Source organism: Neovison vison, chromosome 4 (assembly GCF_020171115.1).
Source record: "Neovison vison isolate M4711 chromosome 4, ASM_NN_V1, whole genome shotgun sequence".
NCBI classification, from domain to species: Eukaryota; Metazoa; Chordata; class Mammalia; order Carnivora; family Mustelidae; genus Neogale; species Neogale vison.
In genome coordinates, this window is record NC_058094.1 from 17393291 (window position 1) to 17408988 (window position 15698).

The following is a 15698-nucleotide window of genomic DNA, read 5'->3' on the forward strand; positions in this document are numbered from 1 at the left end:
GTGTTGTCAGTTTCTTAAAGAAAACCTGTCTCCAGCCTCCCACAGCACCCTGTCCTCAGGGGTCCTTGATAAAAACTTACAGCTGCTGCTGACCCAGGCCCAGGGTGAGAAGACACAGTCACAAAGCACAAAGGAAGCCCGGGGGCTCATTCCTCAGACCATCCCGTCCACAGTGCGTGTCCCTCCAGCCCAAATTCCGCACCTGGGTCTGGGGAGCGATTCTTCTCACGCTAGCTTGAGTCTGTGGTACTGGTGTTGCCAAAGAGCCCCGGCACCCTTAGGAAGCCACCCCCACTGTCCTCCCGCAGCCTAGGGTACTAGGGGAATCCTGCCACAGCGGCCCCCGTGGCTTTTTCTTCTGGTCTGTGTGGCCTGGATCAAAGCTCTCGATGGGAGGACTAGCTGGTTAATCTTTTGGTGGTCTTCTTGGCAGGGGACAGGGCTCCCCAGAGCCTCTAATCAAAATGGCCACCGTGCTTGGAGAGTTGCCCATCCCATCACACCCGTGAGGTGCCGTCATATGTGTGGCTGTCTGACGGTAGCTCGGGTACAGCAGGGGCCGACGGATAACAGGTCTTAGGAAGACGCGACGGTCATCTCATCCAGCAACTTCCAAACAGTTTTACCGCAGAACCCCACCAAACAGGCAATGCTGAGAGAGTGCGCGCTCACAAGCCCCCCACCCCTCACCCTACTACCCCTGGGGGTTCCAGGGCATCCCGGCCACAGAGTCAGTCTGTAAGACACTGCCCCAGTCCAGACTGCTCCTTTCTTCAACATTGATGCTTCTGCAACCCACACTTGCATTCTCCTAGTGACAGGGAACTCACTACTTCTAGTTGATGCCTATTTCACCTCGGTGTACCTTTTTTGTTAGGAATTCGTCCTTAGGCTGGACCAAAGCTGCCCATTCTTCAGCGACAGCCCTGCAAATGCGCAAAGGTGGCTTTCTCCCCTCTCACTGGTCAGGTCTCTTCAGGGCCAGGGGGTGACAAACCTGTGAATCAGGTTATTCCCTCTCTGTTCTAAGATTATCTCCCTAGCCCTGGTTAGAGGTTCCCTGGACACAGTTCCAAGCCCGGGCCCTCTGGATGGCCCATCTGAGCTGCTGTCATGTGAACAGAGAACGGAAACCCAGGCACCTACAGTCTCGGTTTGCTTCTAGGGAGGGACTAGCAGGGCCCCAGTGAATTCCGAGGGACTCACACCTGGGTTCCCTGCACTGCGCCATTTCTAGGTCCATCTAGAGGGAAGTGAGAGTCCGAGCTATGAAAGCCAGCTGTCCCCACCCCAGACAGGCTCCAGGTCTGGCTGCCCCACGCCCCGTCCTCATTCCCTTTCCCTTCTTGAAATCCAACGGAGGCCCAGCCTCTGGCCAACACGTGGTGACTCACCAGTCCCGGATTGCTTACATCCTGGGAATCTCGGTACATGTTGACTCCAAGAGCAGTCGGTGTGTCAAGACCTACAAAGAAGAGAAACTCAATATTAAAAGCAGGGCAGAGCCACTGGGTATCCAACGGTCTTTCCAGGCAGCCCAGCGGCCCCTGGAGACTGGGACAGAGAGCCTGGACGGGAAAGGATAGGAAAGGCAAGAAAATGGGAAGGACGAAGCTGCTCATTAAACCAACCTCAAAACCTCTGGGCTTTGCGGTGATGCTGAGAAGGGTGGGGGGAGGGGAAAGACCCTCACCCTGGGTGAGTCAGCAACTCGCTGAGATGCAGGCCTTTCAGGAGAGGGAAACCAAAAGCAGGATCAGACGGGGCGGAGTGGGGAGTGTCTCCCGCACCTCACTCCGGCTCTCCTGGAGTCTCTGGGGTCTGTCCTAGCAGCGGCTGGCCGTGTGTGGTTCCATTTTGATGAAGGTGAGGGGAAAAGCCCGGTGCGCAGGCCTCAAGTCCAAAAGATACTGCAGTCCTTAAAACAAAAGCCCCAAATGCGTATTTATATCCTGGGAGACTCCTGCCAAGCGAACCCTGTGTGTGCTTTGAAAATTCCTCAGGAGAGCTGTAGCCGGAGGAATAAGGCGTGTGCCCGGCTCGGAGGCTGCATTCCCAGCATGGCAAGTTGAGGCCTGAGCTCTAGAGGTTTCTGTAGCCGGCAGAGGCCCACCTGCAGCGCACGTGTGCGCGTGGGGCAGCGTGCTGATGAGCGTGGAGGCTGCGCTCCTCGCTCCCCACACCCAGCCTGCCTCCCAAGCAAAACCTGTTTTTTCTTGTTTCCCTAAGAATTCTGCGGTGAGCAGAGGATTCTCTGCTCATCTATGCCTATTTGCAAGGAAGAACCTTTTGACCGGCGGTGGGGGGCTGGGGAGGAGAATCTTCTCCGCAATACGTCCTGTGGTCATGTAACCACGCACCGGGCACTGTATTCACCTGCTCTGCTGTTCTTCTAAGGGACGCTTTCCCGGGAGCTTGCTGGAAGAACAGTGTCTCAGGCCTCACCCAACCCTACGGAGTCGGAACCTGCCTCTGCCACAAGCTTCTTAGGTGATTCCTGGGCACACTAAGGTCTGCAGAGTTCTCCTTGGCAATCTTGGGAGGGATAGTAATATTCATCCCTAACCACAGAAGGCAGGCAGGCAGGCAGGGAGGCAGGCATAGCCCATTCTCCAGGTGAGGGGAAACAGGTTCAAGAAGCTACGATGTGGCTATCGTGGTCTTACGGCCATTAAGTGGCAGAGCTGATCCAAGCCCATGTTTGTGTGATTCCCAAGCAAGCCAGTGTTCCTCGCCGAGATGTGATCTTGGAGGAGCGTGGAATGAGGGGGTCGAAGGGGTGGGCTTGGTGGGAGGGCCAAGGGAAGGGCAGTGGGCCAGGGGTGGGTGGATGACCTCAGGCTCCCCAGCAGGAGGGTCCCCGGGATCCCAGAGAGCGCTCAGGGAGGGGGCATCGCACACAGCGGGCTGGTTCCCCTCCTCCCCACTTGCATGCGGCCAGCAAAAATGTTCCAATTAAAGGTTCTGGGCCTCCTTCCTGCAGGAGAATTCAAGCTTCTACATTAATACCAGTGGTTAATTAATGCGGATTCCAGGGCCAGCTCTCTGGCCCCCTGTACTTAGAACTACCCATCCAGCGGGAGAGGTCCCCAGGGGACCACTGAACCTTAGTATCCCAGGCACCGACGTGCAGAGAGGCCAATACTCTGTAAAGCCCTTTAGAGTTTAGAAAGAGCTTTTCATCCATTAGCTAATCGCTCCTTTAAAGAACTTGGGGAGTGTTACCAGTGCGATTTTTCAGGTGAAGAAAATGAGGCATGGAGAGGTTAAGTGATTTTTCCGAGGTCACACAGCTTTGGGGTAGCTTGGGTTTGAGGTCCTCTGATAGCTCAGCTGCTCTTGGTGGGGACAGCGATGACGTCACAGGCTTATGAGGCTCTCTGCTCACTGAATGCATTTATGGAAGAGACTCATGGATCAAGAGGAAAATGGTCCACAGCCCACACAGGGGATATGACGGTTCCCTTTCTCCATGGAAACTGGCCAGCTGGGGTGCCTGGTTTATCAGTTACTCACATATTACACGATAGAGCGTTCCTTCCACTGCCTTGGCTTCCCTAAGGCAGATGAGCTCACATAGGTAGATGGGGGAATGAATGACGTTGGTCAAATCTGGAGGTCACAGAGGGTCATGGGCGAAATGTTGCCAGCCCATTCATGTTTGCTCCACGTGATGGCAGCGGGATGCAGAGCACCTGGACACAGCTGGGTGCAGCAAATGCCCACCTGTGCCGCTCTCCTCTTAGCTCAGCGTGGCCATGGGCTCTGTCTTAGCAACTCCTGTTGCTCAGCTCTCGCAGGTCATTGTGCAAGGGCCATGGGCTAGCCCACCCATCTCTACTACCCTGCGGCAAAGACTGCAGCTGCCCTTCCACCCAGAACTTCTGGGAAAGGCATCCGTCCCCTTCTGCCTCCCCAGCCTTGACCAGTCCCCAGCCCCTCCCATCAAGTCCCCCTCTTCCTTTGTAAAATACAGCCAGCCCTGCAGCGACTCAGGCCCTGGATTACTGATTTTTTTATTTTTATTTTTTTAAAGATTTTATTTATTTATTTGACAGAGAGAGATCACAAGTAGGCAGAGAGGCAGGCAGAGAGAGAGAGAGATGAGGAAGCAGGCTCCCTGCTCAGCAGAGAGCCCGATGCGGGACTCGATCCCAGGACCCTGAGATCATGACCTGAGCTGAAGGCAGCGGCTTAACCCACTGAGCCACCCAGGCGCCCCGGATTACTGATTTTTTTAAATTCAAAATTCAAAATTCAGCATGCCCGTTGAACCACGCTTGTATCATCACGAGGATTGTGCTTCAGTACAGACTTGTGTGGGTTGTGAGTGCTCTGCTGTCCCCCTATGGGCCCCCAGAGCGCTGTGATCTTTGAATGTTTTAGAAAGCAAAGTTTTATCGGAATGCGTGTATTATTTTATAGCAGAAATGCCTTCATAAGGTCGGTTGCATTATAGGTACCAATATCTACTTATTAAATATTGAGTGTGTTCATCCTAAATCCTGAATATATTAGACATTTGATTAACAGTCATTTCTGAAGTACTCGTATATACCTGATTGTGTGCTAAGCACCGGGGAGACATAAATAAGTAAGACCCAGTCCTCACCTTTCAGAAATTCCCAGTATCAGAAAAAGAGGGAGATAAATTCTAATCTGAGTTTGAGAAAGGACCGTGTGTGCAGAGGTGGTACAGGGGCTGAGGGTGGGGGTAGAGACCACACTCCTTACCCCAGGGCTTCCCAAGCCCTGCAGGGTCCAGCCCTTGCTCGTCTCACCCTGCCTCACCTTGCCCCTCTGTGTTCTGGGCTCCCTGCCTGGTCCCTACTCCGCCATGCCTGGGGCAGCCCCATGGCTCTCCTTAATCTATTTCCTTCAATGCTCTGTCCCCCCCTTCCCCTAACTAGCCCTAACCCACCCTGTAGGATTGAGGGAGGCAACACCCGTAACACGCTTAGAAACCCGTCAGCAGGTACATTAGCTACTACTATTACTAATGGTATTTATTATTATCCTACAGCCGGTGGGCTGCTGCTTCTTCAGCAGAGAGAGGAAGAGCAACTTGCTTGGGGTTGCACAGGGAGTTATTCTCAGAGCTGCGGGGAGTCTCAGTGAGTCAGTCCTGTTTTCCCTGTTTATCCTTGGACCCAGTGCTGTACAATCACCCACAAGACGCCGGATCCTAACCAGCATGGGGGAGGGTACTGGCCTCGGAGACGGGATGTCTGAGTCTGAGTCTCACACCCTTGTTCAGTGCCCGCACGCCTTATTACTCCTCTCCTCGGGACCTCGGCTGCCTTACCAGCCAAATGGGGCTCTCACTGAACCTCCTCCTTGGGCCGCGTGGGGGATCCAGTGCCCCGGTGCACGTGGAAAATGGCAGCTTTCGTGGGGAGCACTGTAAATGGATTAAAGGACGTTTCGATGTCCTTCAAGCTTGAAATGTGCACACGTTTCCAGTCTCCCTGCTCCAGACGCCTTTCACCAGAAAGTGCCTGTCATATGGAGCAAAATCCCAATAAGGAAAAATCTGCCCGTAGGATTTCCCCTACAGCACCCCCCTTCCCGTTGTGGCCTACTTTAAGCCTATTGGTTGCTAGACACCTGAGGGGGGAAAGGAAAAGCTACTTGAACAGTTTGTAGGAGAAACCCCCCCCCCGCCACGGTCACTCCCACTAACACAATTTATTCCATTCCATTTCTTCATTCAGCAAACATTTAGCAGATGAGTAAGAAACTCCAGGTCTGGTAAACAGGCCATTATGTCCTGTGGTGATGGCCTCATATTGAGGAAAGGGCAAGGAACCGTGGAATATAGGGGAGGGGGTGAGGGGCTCTGGCCGGGGCTAGTCCAGACTGGACACGAGATTAAGGTCAAGCACAAAAAAGGTGGGAAGCTACAGACACTTCTGTGTAGCCGTCATTCTGCAAGAGGGAGGTGTGGTCTTAAGTTGCCTGTCTTTGCTCCAGACAATGCTTTACCCTGATCACCAACGACAGCCTTTAATTCCAAAGAACATCACTAGCGAGTGACTAGCTCGATGTCCGCCACTTCCTGAGCGCTCGTTCTGTGCCAGGCATTGAGCCGAGTCCCCCACACGCCTTTTCTCTCTCCCACGGCAAATCTGAGGAGCACGCGTCCACGCCCCCATTATACAGATGGAAATCGGAATCTTTCAGTGATCAAATACACTGCCCCAAGTCACAGGAGTCAACTTTCAGCACTGGGGTTCGAACTCTGGACTCACCAGATATAGTCTTTCCAGTCCCCCTCTCCCACCCCTTAACAGGCTCTTAAACTTTGCTCCATGGCTGGAATTGCTGGCAAACTGGGCCATCTCTCCTCCAAGCCCAACCTACTCTTCTACTAAGATCCCCTCAAGAGCACAGAGGACACAACCTCCCCAAGGGGTGCGGGCACAGCTTGATGCCTCGAACAAGCTGAATTCTACTCTAGAATTGATCTGTTACTCATCTCCAAATATTTCCTCTTCAAACCTGTTCAGTGCAATCAATAGACACTCAGGGAAGAGGTGCCGGCCCTGGGCTGGGCAGGGTCTGTTTTGCTCACCGCTGTCTGGGGAGATAAGGTGAGCCTTTGCAGCGGGGTTGGAGCTGGAGACTTTGACGATATTACTGTGCCAATTGTGGCACATGGCCATGGTGGCAAGCTCACCAGGAGGGGCCCCCTGGGAATACGGCAGAGGGGGGTGGATCTGAAAGGCAAAGAAAAAGCTGGCGGGGGTGGGGGGTTGTCCCTGCTGGATACAGATACCGGAAGCCAGCTGGAGTGCCCTTAGCCAAGCAGGCCAAAGAAAGAGCAAGCACCAGATCTTTCAGGGACTTGCAGGCATTTTAAGACATCGGGTCCTTCTACCCGTGAGTGATGGGAACTCACCAAAGAGCTGGGAGCTCTGTGTCTATAGGACCTGACACATGGCAGCCCTCAAAAGTCATTGTTGAGTGGTCAGTGGAATCCTGCTGACGCCCCCCCACCCCATCCTCCAGCAGTCTGAGAGCCATCCCTGGGACCCTGCCATCTTTACAAAGGCCAACCACAGGGCAATCTGATTTGTGTAGGGCACAACTGTCCCCGGGGCACCTGGCCTGAGCCTCCTTCTGTCAGACCTCAGGGGAACCCTGGCTCCGGTGGCTGCTGACAGATGTTGGGAACGACTACACCTTTGATTACAGCTCATGTTTCAGAGGGAAAAACACACTCCCTGGAGATTGGGAGTCTATGAAAATGAGCCCTTGCAAAAGAGAGGAAAGTGAGCTGGAAACACAAGCCCTCTGGCCGGGCGGTGGTTTCTTTATTTAAAATAAACAACAACAGCAAAGAGGATCAGCCTGAATGAGAAGCAGGTTCTGGATAATCCCTGACAGGCGGGACTTAACAGCGAGTGGCAGAAGGTGGTTGGAGAGACTGGTCTGTAGGAAGGCTGTACAGGGTCTCCCAGAACGGGGAGGGGATGTCTGCCTCCCCATCGTCCTGCCCCGGTGGGAAACACAGCTCCTGCGGACATTAAATTTAACCCTCATAGGGAAACTGGTAGACCCGGTTTAGATCATGCTTTCTACCATTTACGAGTTTTGTGTCCACAGACAAAATACTTTACGTCCTCTGAGCCTTAGTGTTGTCATCCAAGAAATGGACACGATGGGGATTAGATGATATGAATGTAGGAGCTTGAACGCGTGTGTCTGAATACAATTCTTCCATTTTCTCCCACACTGCCTCCTGACCTTCAAGACAGCTTTCTTCCCCTCCTGCCTTGATTATTATTAAGCACATACATGCAGTTAATAAACGCTGGTTCTGCTCCCCCTTTTCCCCCCACCAGGTTTAGCACAAATCTGGGTATTCAGGAGGTGCTTAATAAAGCCATGCAAATTAGACCCTCGTCTGTGCAACACAGTGGCTGAGAATATACAAGGAAAAGGCAGCGAGCTGTGTTTTTTTTCTCCACTGCATCCTGTTTGGAGCCCTTTATTAAATTCTTAAGTATGACTTGCCTTCAGGGTCAAAATAAAATTTCCACAGATTTCCACTTTGCACTCATAAATGATTCTCGCTAAACTCTTTTTCGTTTTAAATTTTTTTATGTGTGTGAGAGAGCATAAATGTACTGACTCATAGCTGGAAAAACTCCCTAACACATTCCAAATTTGTCGAGTCACATGAATTGAATAAAAGCGCTTCACGTATGCTAGTCCCAGGCTGGCGAGCCGTCCCACCGGCTCTGGCCCCCCCCCCACCGCTCCTACTCCGGGGCCTGGGGGACCTTCTACAGTGGGCATCAAATATCCAAAGCAGGTTCAAAGGATACAAGGATTAAAAAGGATTTAGCACCTAACTCAAGCCAGGCGCCAATTCTGCAAGGCAGTGTCACATAGATCCCAAAACATCAAATAAAAATTTGCATATAGGATCCCTGAAATTTAACAATTTCATTTATTGACTCAAGTCTGTGCTGGGCACTCTATCGAGCCCTTTCCATGCCGGACTAGTTTAATCTTCACAGTCACCCAGGTGGGTGGGTAGGGTTACGATCGGCAGACATGGTCCGCCGTTACAACGAGCCTCCTTTTACAAAAGAGGAAACTGAGGTACAGAAGCGTGAGTAACTCACTCCAGGTCTCACAGCGTGCAGATGGCGGAGCTAAGATTCAACCTGATCTCGCTCTAGAGCAGATGCTCTGACACGCCCAGCCATTCATTCTGAAGGGAAAGAACCCTTCTGCAATGAAGAAAGAAAGCTCCATTTATTCCACAATTGTCTACCCAACACTTAGAATACAAACACTGCACCAGATGTCGAAGGGAGGCTGTTGGTAGGCAATTTGGTTACTGATTTCACTGAGTTTGGAACTGCACTGAGGAGCTAAGATGTATGCACAAATAATTACCACAAAAGTAAGTGAGAATGCCAACAGCGGGGTTGTAAAGTGGTGCGGGTGGCAAAGTCTTGGTAAGGTGGTAACTCTGGCTGGAGTGATCCGGGAGGGCTTCCTGGGGGAGGTGTTATTTGGCTGGATTGAAGGATGTGAAGATGTGTGGGATCCAGGCGGGAGGTGGCAGGACAAGATCCCGCTCGCTTACTACCAGCGAGTGCACACAGGTGGCTGGATGGCCCTGGGAGTTCCCATCCTGGTTCTGATTTGGGACCTACCACCCCAGGGTGGGAACATCTTTCTTGGGGTGGCTGCACCTCCGTCTGGCAGGCTGGAAGCACAGGCAGAAAGAACAGAGGGAAAGAGGCCACCAGGACGAGAAGATTGGGAAGAGAAGGCGGGACACTGGAGAAAGGGTGGAGGGTGCAGATCTGGCCAGAACAGGAGCTCCAGACCCACCTGCGACGGGGCTGGCTCTGAGCGACCCCCTGGCTCTCGGGCTTCAGTTTCTTTTATCTACAGGGAGGGAAATGAAGAAGTGCCGGAATATTCCAGCTGGGTGGAACCTTGGAGAGCTCCCAATTTATCCCATTACTTTGCAGGCAAGGGAACTGAGGGCCAGAGACGCTGTGTTCGCAGAAGTCCCTGGATTTGAATCCAGGTTGGTGGGATGAGGACTCAGGGAGCCCCTCTCCTAGCACACGCGAGGCATGCTGTGTGGGAGGGGAGACGGAGACCCCCCGAATGGGCCTCAGCTAGTCCACTGGCCTCGGGCTCTGACTCCCCTGTGTGTGTGGGGTGGGGGGCCCTGGAAGGCTCAGCCCTACACCACATGAGGCACAGCTCCAGGCCGCCAGCCTGGGCCCAGCCCCCCCAGCACATCGTCCTCTCTCAGCCGCGGCTGGCACCCATCCTCGGAGCGCCCCTCCCCCGACACTCAGGAAGTTTCCAGGAAACCATGACCAGTTCTCCGCGGCCATGGTTTTCTCTGACAAGATGTGCATCTGGTTGTGACTCACAAAGCTGGATTTCCGCCCAGGGCCTTACATCTTGAGTGGGGAGCTCATTCTCTCGAGCTGACAGCCTGCCCAGCCGGCTGTGACAATGGAGGCCGCGGCTGCCCTTGTCAGCCCTCACGGAGGTCATCCACATGGCGCCTGGGGCATTTCTCTCAGACCTGGGTCTGGCCTGAGTGGTCTTCGAGGGCCCCTCAGATGTCAGGCTCTTGGACCAAAGCCCCCCTCCCCGGGAATGCCAGCCTCCCTACCTCCCCACACAGCCTCCTCCGCCGCCCCCTCCCTGCACCAGCGGGCCCTCCTGGCCACGCCGACCTTCGCTAAGCTGCCCTCCTCCGAAGGCCGGGCGGGGAGGGCACGGCACGGCACCCTGGAGGGCTGGGCAGAGGCCCTGTGACCCCACACGGGAGGTGGACCCTGGGGGTGGGGCCACGGCCAGAGGAAGCACAGCCATCGGGCGAGTGTCACCAGTTTGCACCGTCACCGAGCGAGCCCACCTGCAGGACTTTGTGCTTTCTTTTCCTGCCACTGCACCTCTGACCAGAGGCTCTGGGTGGCCCTGGGCTTCGTGACAAAGTTGCCTCCCCAGGGAGGGCTTCCTTCCCCTGCTGCCATTCTTCTGCTGCCTGTTTTATTTCCTGATAGCCCATGCCCCCTCCGCAAGTGATCATAACCTGTGTGTCATCTGATCCCAGATTCACTTGTTCACTACCTGGCTCTTCCAGGAAGCACGAGGACAAGGGCTCTGCGCACCCTGCCGTGCACCCAGCGGAACGCCCGGAACAGAGTACGTGCTCAGTTAACAGTCAGGCATGACGGACAGGCACGCATCTCAGTTCATCCTCAAACACACACTTCGTGGTTGTGTCCCCCTTTTACAGTCTGGAACTTGAGGCTTGGAGAACCTGGGTAGGCTGTCCGAAGCCACTTGGAGTGCCCGAGTGAGGTTTCAAGCTTGAACTTCTCTCTCTGATAAGAGAGCCCATGCTTTTAACCACTGGACTCTGCTGCTTGCCTTCAGGGTTTCCAGAATCCCATAGCGAGGACACAGGAAATACTTGTGGGTCAAATAATCTGGAATGCTCTGTGTTAGAGACGGAATGTTTAGCTCCCTCTGCCTCCCCCCCCCCCATTCATATATCGAACGCCTAACCCCAGTGTGACTGTCTCTGGACATGGGACTCTATAATGGAAGTGAAATGAGGTCATCACGATGGGGCCCCGACCCCATGGAATTCGTGGCCTTGCAAGAAGAGACACCAGAGAGGTGGCCATCTCTTTCCATGTGTGTGTCTGAGGACAGGCCAGTGTGAGGACACGGCAGGATGCGGCTGTCTGCAGGTGAGGAAGGGGGTCCTCCCAGACACAGAATTGTCTGGAACCTTGATCGCGGATTTCCAGCCTCCAGGACTATGAGAAGAAAAGGTTTCTGTTGTCTAAGCTACCCGGGTCTGGGTCACAGCAGCCTGAGAAGGTAAATTCTTCCTTCCTAACTCCCTTCCTCATTTAAGCACTGACAATGTAGTAAAGCACAAGAATCCTGAGGGGCTCCCAAGAGTCTCCTACTGGTGACTTGGGGCTCAGTTCGAATAGCCACAGAGTTGTTTTGTTGGGCTGGCATGGCGTTTTAAAAAAACATGAGGAATCAGGGGCACCCGGGTGGCTCAGTCATTAAGCATCTGCCCTCGGCTCAGATCGGCTCAGGTCATGATCCCAGGGTCGTGGGATCGAGCCCCACTTGTGCTCCCCGCTCAGCGGGAAGCCTGTTTCTCCCTCTCCTGCTTCCCCTGCTTGTGTACACTCTCTTGCCGTCTCTCTCTCTGTCAAATAAATGAATAAAATCTGAAACGAACAAACAGTGAGGAATCAGAATGCCCTTTGGCAAAGTATACATTCTCCACCTCTTCCATAAAAGCCACACTGTTCCCTGCTGTCCTATGTCCCTCGGATCTCTCCACAGGCTGCCTTAGGTGCCGGTGACACCCCACGAGCTGTGCCAGAATGGGGAGAGGTTCAGGGTGCCCTGGGACGGAGCGGTGCTTGGGTGGGGAGGGGGTGCTGAAGACCGTGGGTCTGCACGGAGGAGGCTGCGCGAAGATGGCGGCCGGGGCCTGCTCGCTGAGGGATGGGCGGGAGGGAGTGTGAATTCCAAGGAAGGGAGCAGAGGGGAGAGGTCCGGAGGAAGGGCATGGCCTGAGCAGAGAGCAGCAGGTGGTGGAGAGTGGCTGCCAATGAAGTTAGTGGAGCCGCTGTGTGGGCCGGAGGGGGCAGGAGTGCTGGGTCGGTGGGGGGGGGGTCGCTCTACACATCACACCAAGGAGACTGGACGTTGCCCCATCCAGGAATCATGACCAGGAGTCCCCCCAAGGCTTCCGCCAGGGAGGGGACCTCAGACACCCTGTGCTAACTCGTACAGATGCTGGGTTTACCACTTCCTTGCTCCGCGACGGTGTGTCATCTTGGGGCTGTGTGGCCTCAGGCACCTCATCTGTAAAATGGGCACCATAATGCTCTACATCTCAAGGAGGTATCGTGGGGGGTAGGGGCAAACAAAATAGGCACGCCCCCGGCACAGTTCCTGACCCACCGAGGGCACCGATGGAAGATGACTATTTTTGTGATGGGTATTAATTCCTAACCTAGTAGTGGCCGCAGTGTGGGAGGCAGCTGGGAGCGATCAAAGATATTTACTAAGATGATTACAGTAAAGTAGGAAAAACCCCGAGGAAGGACCCAGGAAACACTCGTAGGAGGCAGGAGGAGGGAAATGGGACCTCGAGATCAGCTTTCTCAACCTCTGTTTCCTCATCTGTAAAATGGGACTCTCCCTCCCTGTCCACACAGGGTTTCTGTGTGAATAAAACAAGAAAAGAGATGCGAGGCTGCTTTGAAGTTAACACCAGGCGACCATAAGGGTTTCATTTTCCTTTTCCCATACAGAGGGGAAAGACGTCGGGGGAGGGGGAAGGGGCAGGTGGCGGCAGGGATATGCACCTGCGGGCTCTTATTTCTGCGAACCGTCAAGGCCAGAAAAGGAGCAGAGGCCAGGACCACAAGGTGCAAGCAGGGAGCCCACATCTTGGAGCCTGCCCTGCGAGCTTCTTGGCTCAGCCTTGCCTCGTGCCCATTCACCGAGCCTTTTCCACGCACATCAACGACTCTAAACTACTCCCAGAGTCTCAGCCTCAAAAACATAGATTTTTCAAGCTAGAAAGAGGACTGAATGCACTCCCCACAATTTACAGCTGAAGCTGAGTCATGGAATAGAGCTGCTTAAGTCTCATCCTCAGGAGAGAGATGACCTGAGTTCACATCCAGGCTCTGCCTTTTATTAGCTGTGTGACTTCGGCCAAGTTATTGGACATCTCTATGTCTCTCTGGCTAGGATTAACTGGGGTTCTTAAAAGTGCTTACTCCCAAGAGTAGTTTGAGCAATTAAGTGAGTCAGTAAGTATAAAGCTTGGCATGTGCCTAGCACCTGGGAGGAGGGACACTATTTTTAACTAAGGCCACGGGGTATCTGAGCCATAGAGTTGGAAATGTGCTGTTTGCACGGCCCCTCACCAAAATATTTGATTCTAATCAATACAGCATGTTTACTGAAGGCAGTAAAACTGACTGACCTGTTTTGGAATAAAGGACACATTCACACGTGCCCTGTTTCTGGAACATTCCAGGCCACCCAAATCTGACAGTAGTGGAACAGAGCAACGGTACTGCACAGACACCCTTCTTACCACCTCACATTCTGCCACCCAGGGAGACAGCACAAATGGTTCTCAAAGTTTGAGAAATTAAACAAGAAGTCGACCCAAAGCAATCCGGAGCCATCTGCCCAGTGAGGGCTCGGCCACGGTCATTCTGGTACTTGCAACGTAGCACACGTCAGCTCCCGAAGGTCCCTCCCCTAGTCTGGCATTTCTGCCTCATGGCAGATGGTGATGCAGAGAGTGGGTTCTGGAGTAAGACTAGTCAGCTCCGATCCTGCCGCCAACCCCTACCAGTGGGGTTGCTGGGGGACATTGATTTACTCCCTTTGCCCCTCCGGCAAGTAAGGGTATAACCACACTGCTGTCCCTGGTTGTTTGGAGATACGCGGTCATGCACGCAAAGGCAGAGCCCAGCCCATAATAATCCCCATCACCCGGGAAACATTGATCATGCCCCTAACGGGAGCGGGGCCAGGAATCGGCAGGGACCCCGCTTCCTCCTTTGCAGAGCTGCATGTAAGGGGGGGAAAGTCAGCAATTCACCAAGCAGATAAGCGGACAATGCCAAGTGCACCGTGTGCTTTGAAGACAAGCCGGGGTCAGGGAATGGGGATGTATGGCAGTGCCAGCTCGGCTCTGACCCTTCCGGCATCAGCGAAGACCCTTTGAGGGAGTGTCTTTTAAGCAGAAGCTCAAGGAACCCAGGGAGAAAACCCCAGACAGCTGGGAAACAGTGTTCTAGACTGAGCAAGTGCAAGAGCAAATGCAAGGGCATGTGTGTGTGTGTGTGTGTGTGTGTGTGTTGCATTTCAGGCTGAGCCAGAGGCCTGGGGGCAGAGGCCACGCAGTCACGTGGGGCCTTGTGGGTGCCTGCAAGGACTCTGGTTTCTGCTCTGAGTGGGACAGGGGAACGAGCGGAGGGCTGGGGACAGGCGACTGGCAGAATCTGGCCTGTGGTTGTAAAAAGCGGCTGTGGGGAGAGTCAACAGGCGTGGGGTGTGTGCAGGAAGTGGCGGAAGGGCAGTGGTCCCGAGACGAGACGACACAGGGAAGACAGCCAACAGGATGGCAGTGGTCCACCAGAGAGGTGATGGGGGCCTGAACCGGGGGACGGTGGCGGAGGTGGCCAGACACGGCCCCACCCAAACGGCTGCCCCGCGCCGTTCACGTACACCGCGACAGGAAGGGCACCCCGAAGGCCACGGTGGCTCAGCGAGGATGACGAGGGAGCAAACGGGGAGTGTCTGTGCGTGCGGGGCCCTGGCTGAAGGAAGTCATTCACGGTGGGTTGAATCGTGCCCCTCCAAACAATACCTCCGTGTCCTCGTGCCCAGAATCTGTGAACGTGGCCTTATTTGGAAAGAGTCTTTGCAGGCGTCATTAAGGGTCTCCTAATGAGATTATCCTGGATTATCCAAAGACGGGCCCTAATCCACTGACAAGCATCTTCACGAGACACCCAGGAGAGGGACACAGAGAAGAGAAGATGACAGGGAGACGGAGCCAGGGCTTGGAGTGATGCAGCCACAAGGAATGCCAGTGGCCTCTCTGGAAGAAGCAAGGAAAAAATTTCTCCTAGAGCCTCCAGAGGGAGCACGGCCTTGCCGACACTGGCTTCATGAACTCCGGGACTCTGAGAGGGGAAGTTCCTGTTTGTGAAACTGCCAAATTTGTGGTCATGTGTTACAGCAACTACAGGAAACTAATACACCAAGGAAAACCAGGCACAGAGAGGCCAAGTAACTTGCCCAGAGTCACACAGCGAGTGAGCCGCAGAGCTGGAAATGTCTGCTCCAGAGCTACTCACTCGGTAGGTAGGTACGGTTAACCCCTGCGTCTCCAGGGAGCAAGTGGAACTCAGAGCCAGGAGGACAAGCCGAGGAGCAGAGCTGCGGAAAGGCAGTACCGGGTTCCCTGGGGGCCCCTCGCAGGGAGGCCAGATGCCTTTCCCATTCATGATCCCCACCTCTGCATCTCGAAAACCACAGAAAGGCCCTGTCCAGCTACTCCAAGACTTCCAGGCAGCCACCACTCAGACCAGGGGCTTTGCTAGGAATTCTGTCCAAGTTGGTGA

General features: G+C 54.1%; 1 protein-coding gene across 6 annotated transcripts in view; it reads right to left on the reverse strand.

Annotated features, from left to right (window-relative positions):
* The window catches only part of ZHX2 (zinc fingers and homeoboxes 2), a 156065-nt gene that overhangs the window by 83075 nt on the left and 57292 nt on the right, over window positions 1–15698 (reverse strand). For 3 of the 6 annotated variants that reach the window (XM_044245017.1, XM_044245018.1, XM_044245019.1), the window contains one exon: window positions 1395–1465. The gene's annotated coding sequence lies outside the window, so the exon portion shown is untranslated. Of the gene's footprint in view, window positions 1–1394; window positions 1466–1631; window positions 1653–1693; window positions 1715–1790; window positions 1914–15698 lie in introns of those variants that run through there. The other 3 variants (XM_044245020.1, XM_044245021.1, XM_044245022.1) reach the window with 3 other exon arrangements.